We start from the raw sequence: 9978 nt of genomic DNA on the forward strand, positions 1-9978 counted from the left end.
AGTCAAGAAATTTATTAAGTATGAAGCATTGTATAACTTTTCCCACTTAATTGTTATCCAACCCTAGCCTTTGAAAAAGAATTTGATGAAAAATAATATTTGAATGTTCATCAAGTAACATTGGATAGGCATAATACCACTATAATGCTTACATATTACAACAATCTTGAATTATGCTTTGTAAACAATAATTTTACCGGCATCAAATGAACTTTTTTCAATCATTTAAGAGGTCTGGTCCCACAAAAAATGATAAATTTCTAAACACCTTGGGTAAAAAAATATAAATTCACATTAGTATACATGTATATGTCAAAATATGTGCTTACATTAATTCTTGCAAATCTTAAATATCCCTTCCTAGAAGAGTTCTTTTTTTTTTTTAAAATAGTGTTTTTTTTTTAAATAGAACTGAAACAAGTAAATATATATACAACACTTTAAAAAAATGTTATCGATAAAATTATTAATGAAATGGTTTTAGAAAATGTCATCAGGCCTTTGCTTTTCATCAGGCCTTGTTTTTTTTATCAACTGATTCTTTTTATTATTTGACTTATTTAAACAAAAGTATCTGCATTTTTTGACATTTCAAAGCAATAAATTACTTAAAAACTGTGTGTATATACAGAAAACAGGAAATAAAATTGTAAATCATACGCATTTTAAAACAGCAACATAAATAGAAATTCTTAAATTAAAAAAAATTTACATCTTTATGACAGCTTATTCTTGTTTACCCTAGGTCAGAGTGGTAATTATACAGTAAATACTTATTGCTGAAATATTCATTAAGCATATCACTCTAAAACAAGCAATATTCTGTCTTTCCAATTATTATATAGACTGATTGGTATTCGGTTTAAACAAATCTTAAAACAAGATAAACCAACAATAAAACTACACTGTTATATTTTAAAAACAAAGCTAATTATTAAGACAAACAAATATGAAATCAATGCTATTATAATCATTACTTTAATTGTTTTGAAGATGAAATATATATACAAAATAAAATACAATTTAAGTGAATTACATGTCACAAATGAGCCGTGTCATGACAAAACCAACATAATGGGTTTGCGACCAGCATGGATCCAGACCAGGTTAGTCTGATCAGGATCCATGCTGTTCGCTTACAAACCTTATTACAAGTAGAGAAACTGATAGCGAACAGTATGGATCCTGATCAGACTGGGCGGATGCCCATTATGTTGGTTTCGTCATGACACGGCTAAAATGTTTTTGCTATCGACTTTTGTTCCTAAATTAACAACAGATTGCATAATGATAAATAAAGATATTGAAATAATTAATATACAATTGGCTCTAAGTGCCAAGCTTACAGATTTTAAATAAACCTTGAGCCCTGTGTTGGCCTTTAAACATGTCAAACATTTAGAAAGTATTTATTAAGGAAAAGTGTATACAAATAATCATGTACCTCTTCATTATATGCCCATGACATTGAAAAAACATTGTGTCATCTGTTTACTTCAAGGTTAGTCACATTGACAGTATCACATTTTAGACTTCATCTCTCTTGATTCCATTCATAAAAAGCACCCCCCACCCTGCAGGGCCAGTTTTAACCCAAGGGCTTTTATTTGAACAAACTTGGAAGACATCCATAAGAAGATGATTCATGCTAAAACATCAAAGCTCTAGTTTATTGGGTTTTTTTAAAGAAGATTTTTTAAGTTTTTACTAACATATACTGTTAAAAACAATGACAACCCTGGAGCAGGGCCAGTTTTGACCCCAGGGCTTTTTATTTGAACAAACTTTGTAGACACTCACTAGAAGATGTTTCAACTTATAATAAAAACTCTAGCTTTTTGGGTTCTTTAAAAAAGATTTTTTGAAGTTTTTACTATATGCATATACGGAAAATCAATGATCCCCTGGGGCAGGGCCAATTTTGACCCCGGGGATTTTATTTGAACAAACTTGGTAGACACTCATTAGAAGATGTTCATGCTAAATATCTTAGCTCTAGCTCTTTGGGTTCTTTAAAAGAAGATTTTTAAGTTTTTACTATTTGCATTTAAAGAAAATTAATGACCCCCTGGGGCAGGACCAATTTTGACCCCAGGGCTTTTATTTTAACAATCTTTGTAAACACTCACTAGAAGATATTTCATGCTAAATATCTTAACTCTAGCTCTTTTAGTTTCTTAAAAGAAGATTTTTTTAAGTTTTTACTATATGCATTTAAAGAAAATTAATGACCCCCTGGGGCAGGACCAATTTTGACCCCGGGCCTTTTATTTGAACAAACTTGGTAAACACTCATTAGATGATGTTTCATGCTTAATATCTTAGCTCTAGCTCTTTTGGGTTCTTTAAAAGGAGATTTTATAAAGTTTTTACTATATGCACATAGGGAAAAACAAAGACCCCTGGGGCGGGGCCAATTTTGACCCCAGGGCTTTTATTTAAAAAACTTGGTAGACACTCACTAAAGGATGTTTCAAGCCAAATATCTAAGCTCTAGCTCTTAGGGTTTTTTTAAAGATGATATTTAAAGTTTTTTTCTTTCGGTTCCCATTGCAACCAGAGTTCTGCATGGAATTAAATTCTTTGCACAATTTTTTAAAGGTGACAGCCAAAGGAACATTCTTGTGAAGTTTGGATGAAATTAGCGTAGTGGTTTATGAGCAGATGTCATTTAAAGTAAAAGTTTACGGCCGGACGAAAAGGGATCACAAAACCTTGACCTGTCACTTTGTGACAGGTGAGCTAAAAACTAAGGAATGGAGTTATGGTTCTTTGACACATTGGAAAATTCGAGTCGTTCAAGTTGATGTAGATTCAGTGATAGTTTGGAATAAGCATTTTTAACTTAAGGAATATAATTAAAACATGAAGCAAGGTAGAGTTATGTTTTCTTGAACATTGCACTTCCTCTTAAAAGTCTCTATCACTTTGTGAAGTTTACACATAAAATCCCTTCAATACATATCTAGTTATATTCATATTTCGGACAAGAGTGTGAAGGACAAATGTCTTCCTAAGTACAGACTATGTTTTTTTTTTCCTTTATCAACTAAAATCTCAAAAAACACCATTAAAAACATATTTTCCTCCCATGAGCAACCTTTTTCCCCAAAAGTACAAGTCTGTATGGAATGAACACAGATATTTATCCAGAATCATAGGAGCATAAATTATAATAACATGCTAAATCTCTGTATAGTTCTATATCAGATACCAGTATGATGAACCTTACTTTTGTACCATTTAAGTTATAGCAAAATTCAGCTTTCAGCTTTCATTGACATACAGAAATGGGTCAGCCTTTAGTCCCCTCTTAATGAAAATAGAAGGGGACTAATAACAACAATTTATTCTCATAGTTTCAATTCTCAGGTTTATTACTTATCATTACACCAGGCAAGCTAAGATACATGTTAAAACCACATTTACCCATATATATGCTCATAATACTATATATAAAGAATAAAGGTCCCTAACGAGAGAAAAATATCATGCAAAACAAACAAGAACTGTTCGGTAAAAATACACCAGATCACTATTTTATCTTTATGGTTGTCTCTAGGAATAATGTATCCTATCATAAACACTTTTTACTTCATCGAAATCCTACAAAATGCTCCAAAATACGAGCAAGTTTCCAAATTTCACTGAAATGTCATTGCATGTCGTTTTCGACGTCCAAGCGATGCATGTTAACAAAGGTGAATTCTAGTCAATTTCTACAAAATCAACGAATAACTGTTAAGATTTCGACATACTTTCTTTAAGGCAACTTGTATACAGTCAAACTATGATGTTTTTACTTCACAACTGTCCGACGATAACACTAACAAGCTAATAAATTAAAAATAATTGACAGCTCTGTTTCAGAAAGTAACCATTTCCTACATTACCGCACTGAATATAAGGTAAAGTAATGATTGGTTAAGCGGAAAATCCGAGTTTTAACATTTTCCTTCAACACAATGTTCATGACTGGCCTTGACTATTGACAGGGGATTCAATTCAGACTAGCCCTCTAAAATACTCCAACTAGTCCAAAGTGTTAATGGTGCCTATACAGTTATGATCACTACATCTGGAAACTGGAGATTCCCACCGAGTGTGATGCTTATCTTCATTCGCTTGACAGTGACACATGTCCACCTTAAAAAAAAGCAATAAAAATTATATGAAGTGCAATAATTTGCAAAAAAAATGCTTATCTTATTTGTCTCTTCTTACATTTATAATGCAGAGCACTAGATTTGTGTGTCTGTCATACAAAATGACTTTCAATAATACTATTTAAATATATTTGAAATACAATTTCTTTAATAAATACTCATAGTAATACTAAATTCCTTTTTTGTGATATTTTTTTCTGACACATATGTGCAGACAGTACATTGTGTACACCGGTCTTACTGACCTGTGTGAAACCATTCTAAGCATGATGCCAAGAAAATTTTGGACTTGTGAGAGGCTGTAAATGACCCCAGATTGATCATAAGGTAACGTGTAACCAACGCTGAAAAGCATTTGACTATATCTCAATCCATTGAAAAGTGGCATCACTTTGAAATCAATTTTGACTGAAAAAATCGAGGCAAAGTAGTGATTTTGGGCAATTTTGAGATGTCCCCTCGTTGCCATGGGAACAGAAAAATTTAAGCCTGAGCATGTTGTTGCAAGGGCAATGGTCCAGTCAACATTTGTGCCAAGTTTGATTAGTGTTGAAGCAGTTTTTATAGTATTATAGCAATTTGAACTTGTAACGGGAGACTTTTCAATGGAAACAGCCATTTTTCACAAAATGCTCATGAAGTAATGGGTTAAGAAATTTTGCATCTTGATTGGGAAAAATATTTAGTACCATGTACAAAGTTGTTAATCCAACAAATTGTATATCATTCAAAGCATAAAAAATACATAAAAAATTGACAATGGAATGTGTTTTTGAACATCATCTGTCTGGTACCATATTGGATTGAAATGGAATGAAGAAAAATTGTCACCTTTGATAACGGAATTTTGACTTATGATTTTTTTCTAAACTTGGAAAAGAAAAAAAGCATATTTGGCATTATTTGCCACTGGGAATGGGTCTGTTAATCTGACCCGTGGTGACACTGGTAAAAATGCATGTTTTCATTCATTTTTTTTTGGAAAACAGTTTGGTTTGTGAAATATACATTAAATATTATATAAGTACCTGTTGTTTGTAATAATCTTCTAGTCTTTCTTTAATCTTATACTGTACTTTTTCTAGCTACATGTACCAGCCTTTCCAAGTGAATATTAAAGTAAATAATCTTTTATTTCCCTGAAAATATCAATTTAGAGATTTCATTTTCAAAACCATCCAAAACCATTTTACTTGTTTAAATAAGACAAATATTTAAAGGGCGAATGCATACGATGATTATCTGCCATATTAATTCTTATCAATAATTTCTGGTACAGGAGTTACCTCCCTTCTGTACATTTCTCACTTTCTGCTACTTTGACCACAGCAGTAGCTTCTATATTTGGATTCTTTTAGAGTTGCCCTAGGAAGTGAAGGATTATCACTCCCGAGATCCTGGATTTAATATAGGGTTACACCCTTGGGATTGTTTAGAGACACTTTTAGTGTTTCCAACCTACCTAGAGCTGTACTCAGAAATCCAGACATGTAAAAGAACAAAGGGGTCTATTCAATAAAAGCTAAATACTGGTTCCTGGATTCCCTTGTATTTCATAGCTGGCTCTTTAATGTATACTTAAAGTAATCGTTAACAATTTTAAAGCAGTATGATGTAGATATTGGTAATCTAAACTTGTATGAATTTTGGCATACTTTCACTTTAGCAAGACCCAGTTAGTAAAAAACAAAGATGGCTGAATCACCTCTACTAATATAAACCACAGACGACTGTCCTAGCTTAGATACAACAATATACATGTTGATAAAACAAATTGAACTTAAACTTAGGCATCAAGCAAGTGGCAGATATCATGATCATTTTATGTATCAAAACCACACACCGACTGCCTCTGCAATTTTCATAATAAAAAATTATTGTTACCAGTATATAGATTTACTTACGTCACAAGGAATATCCGCTACAATACCCACGACAAAAAGGTTACAGTCAACCTGGAAATAAATATTATACAGCATTTACCACATCAATCTAACTTTAAATCCTTCATGTAATTTTGATTCTTATTTAATTTTTGAACATAAGCGACTTCCGGTCGTAAACAAACAAAGGAACTTCCGGTATGAGTCATGTTTATGGCGCGAACCTTACATAATGAAATTTGTTAATATTTCACAACCAAATACAAAACTCTAAAAAGCAGCTCATTAACCACATTTTCTAACGAAAAGAAAGTGATGAAATAGATAATAACAAACGCCTTTCACGCTATTGTCAACAATGGGCCAATTCTCAAAAGTGGGTCAACCTCGTGTTTGTGTTTATGTTATGACCAAGTTACGTGACACACGAGTAAACAACAAAAAAACATGACAATGATCAAAATCAGTGGATAAGTTGGTCTCAAATCGAAACATTCTAACACTTTCATTTCGAATTATAGGGAAAATTACGTAAATGACAAAATGACGAGCGGCCGAGTCAATCAAAGTGTTTTTGAACTTGGCCGTTTTATTCAAATTTCCCGTAAAATACTCGTCAAGTTATGTAATGAATAAATATATAAAGTGATAATCAATGAAAAAAAACAATAACTCAAATATATTTACTTACAATATGTGCGATGGTTGTTGATTCTTTCCTGTTACGTGTTGTTCTCTTCGATAAATTATTGTGAGTCTGCGCATGCGTTAATAATAATTTGTAGCGTAGAAATACAGGAAATTTTTATCGATGTTTTTAGATGTCAAACATGAATAAAGTGCATGATTTTCGGGTAGAAAAAACTTTAACATAATTTTTTGCAACATTGGGACAGATAAGTCATCGCTTAGCGTATGCTTAAAGCGATTTAAGTGCAAATCATGAACTACTTTATGTCACGGACGTATAAGCGGATGGATGCTGTTCAGCAAATCCACTCTGCCTACCTTTTTTTGAGATTGTACTTATAACTCTGTATTCATTCTGCTTCGCACAATGAATACAAAAACGAAAAAAGTAATTATTTTTTTATTTTAAGCTGTTATTATCTACTAAGTTATTAATAAATCAATGTCTAACCAAAAAATACACCATAGATACACCAAAAGGGACAGATTTAATGGAAAAAGCCGTCTATTATGGCTGCCCTGGAAATTGCATGTAGAAAAACAATATGACAGCTGGTGTCAATACCAGTTTATGACTGTTTTAAGTATATCTGAATGACTTAAACTTTACAAAAAGTAAGAACAATGTTTAATTGTTATTTTAAGTTTATTTCTATTAAGATTTTATTAAAAAGTCACACATGATTCGTTGTTTTTATTAGCATCACAGACTTTCATTTGTACTTCTGTTTTCGTTTTCGTCTGCTTTATTATGCTAACAACTTCCGTTAAACTCTTCGAACACAAGGTGAGAACTGGGACACTTGCAGCATCAAGAAACAACAACACATGATTCAGATAATATTTTTTTATAAGTTTATATCATAAAAATCAAAATCTGGACGAGCATGCGCCTGGGCGAGCATAGGTCCGGTGAGTCTAAATCAAATCAAACACTGTCAGATTCGAAATCGAAAGTAGAAACTCTTTGAGACTGTTATTTTCTTCAATTATGATTAATTATTATCAATAAACATTATGAAAAGTGACAACAATATTTAGATAAGCTCTAACTTAAGACGGAAAAAAGTATCAAATAATTTACCCATCTTTTGAATTTGAAGAACGTTAAAGGTGGTGGCGAAAGGGGACGTAACTGATAAACACCGATAAGGTCAGATCAACTCGTGCCCTCGTCAACTCGTCCCGTGGATAACTCGTCCCGTCATCAACTCGTCCCGTATTTTGGAGCAATTCACCCTGAACCTGTTTACTCGTCACCTTTTTGGTCAACTTATCACTATTAGATAATTTTACATCACAGAGTATAATACAATAACTCTGATGCAATTTATATACACGATTGCTGTTTTAATACAAAATACTATTACTCAACGGACCTCTTAAAGCTTTTTACTTTATATATTAAGTACGCTTATGCCGAGTGAACATGTAAAAATCAACTATATATAATCTAATTTGATTACACATAGCAAATTATAAAGTTATGTTGTAACGCACTGCGGTCCACGTTACGTGATGTTATGTCCATGTTTCTTTCTTTTTTAAGTATTACCTCTGTGAAGGATACACTTTTAATGTAAAGCCACCGTCTTATACGAGACATTAACAAATTATCCTTTAAATTCTCAGCACACTCAATTATGACACTCTTAAATTGTTGATATAGTTGCGAACTGTTTGATATATGTCTCCATTATCCTTTCTTTTCAATTTTCTCCACTGTTCTACGGGCATGCCATTTTGCTAAAAAATCGTCACATTTTAAAGATTTCTTTTAACAACGATCACAAAGCATTTCCACAGATTTTGTATTTGTATCAGGATATATGTATCAGGCATTGGGTATTGCATGATCAATTACCAGGCTGAATAAAAAGTCCCTGTGCCTAAAATCAAATTATAGTCTTACATGAAAAACCTGTTCCTCGTATGTTTATAATATCAAAATTAAAATTGGAAAATAATTTTTGTCTTATTGAATTGAAATTCGTTTTAAATAGAGTAATAAAATATATAGCACGTGTACATTGACATGATGTAATAAATGTTTTATTTGCGATTCTTATTAATTTACATATTTTGGTAACATACATATTAACTGATCATTAAAGTTCATAACTTTGATGTAATGTTAAAATAACTTGTAATTGACATTTCGGACCAGACAATTAATTTGGAACAGAGTTTTAATCATTTTGCACCAGATTTTGGTATATATCAAACCATGATAGACATTTCGGACCATGAATAAGAACTTTTTTATCTTATGGTCATTGGACCATTTAGTTCTATGTTGTAGTTTATTTTATAATTATTTTCTTTTTCTTTGATTTCGGGGTGAAATTTTATCTGATAATTTCAACAAATATTTCACTATTTTCATATTTTATGATGTTCCAAATGCATGCGGATCAAGACCAGAAGTTTGGACATTCCAAACAAGATTTAAAAAAAAGATTTGACAAGCATATATTACAGTTGTTTTAATGAGCAAGGAAAATATTTATAATACACTGTAGAAGAGTATATATTATTTATACAAGCTGCTGATGAGATATATGTACGGTAGAATATATAGTCTAAATGAGATAAATATTACCCGGGGGGCTAGCACTCGGCTGGTTATATTTATGCCAGCAATTAAGGCTCTATATTGTATCCAGTCTGTCTGTCTGTCCGTCTGTCTTTTTGTATGTATTTATTCTAGTCCAATCGTCCTTTCAGGCACTGTGAGTAAAGACCTCAAGGGAAAAAAATTAACATATATACCGACTAAATAGTGAACTAGGCAGACCATGGTCAGACGGCACGCATTTTCTTACTAATCTTTGTCTGCACTTGTCGTTTGCGTATAGTCTGATGGCAGGCTAATAGTAAAGGAATATAGTGCAACTAAAAATAAATCTACATTTAAGATTTAACAACAGGTTCGTGAACATGCAAGGTGCAAAATGATCAGTTTGTAAGGTTTAATCCACAATTCTTTGAGAGAAGGGGATCGAATTTTTATTTATTTATTTAATTATTTCCATGGAAAATCGTGGCGTACATTAAATTTATTTAATGATTTATGCTGTATTTTATCAGTGAATTCATCACTTGTAGATCAATTGGTATCATTCGCATTTATCAAAATATAATAAACACATGATGAATTGTTGTATAGATCTTTAATCATTATCACAATAAACGAAGAATAATCATCAACAAATGCTCAAAGACGAAACGTTGATTTC

General features: G+C 31.9%; 1 long non-coding RNA gene across 2 annotated transcripts; it reads right to left on the reverse strand.

Moving 5' to 3' along the window:
• Positions 1–3424: 3424 nt before the first annotated feature.
• On the reverse strand, positions 3425–6771 carry LOC132715538 (uncharacterized). 2 transcript variants are annotated; one of them, XR_009623698.1, is made up of 4 exons: positions 6741–6771; positions 6071–6121; positions 5195–5305; positions 3425–4146 (listed from the first exon to the last, which is right to left on the reverse strand). It is a non-coding gene; the product is annotated as an uncharacterized LOC132715538 (long non-coding RNA). The 2 variants fall into 2 exon arrangements; XR_009623697.1 differs by lacking the exon at positions 6741–6771 and having other exon boundaries at positions 6071–6631.
• Positions 6772–9978: the final 3207 nt, after the last annotated feature.

This window comes from Ruditapes philippinarum, unplaced genomic scaffold (genome assembly GCF_026571515.1).
Source record: "Ruditapes philippinarum isolate M1 unplaced genomic scaffold, ASM2657151v2 ctg1989_1_1_1_1, whole genome shotgun sequence".
NCBI classification, from domain to species: Eukaryota; Metazoa; Mollusca; class Bivalvia; order Venerida; family Veneridae; genus Ruditapes; species Ruditapes philippinarum.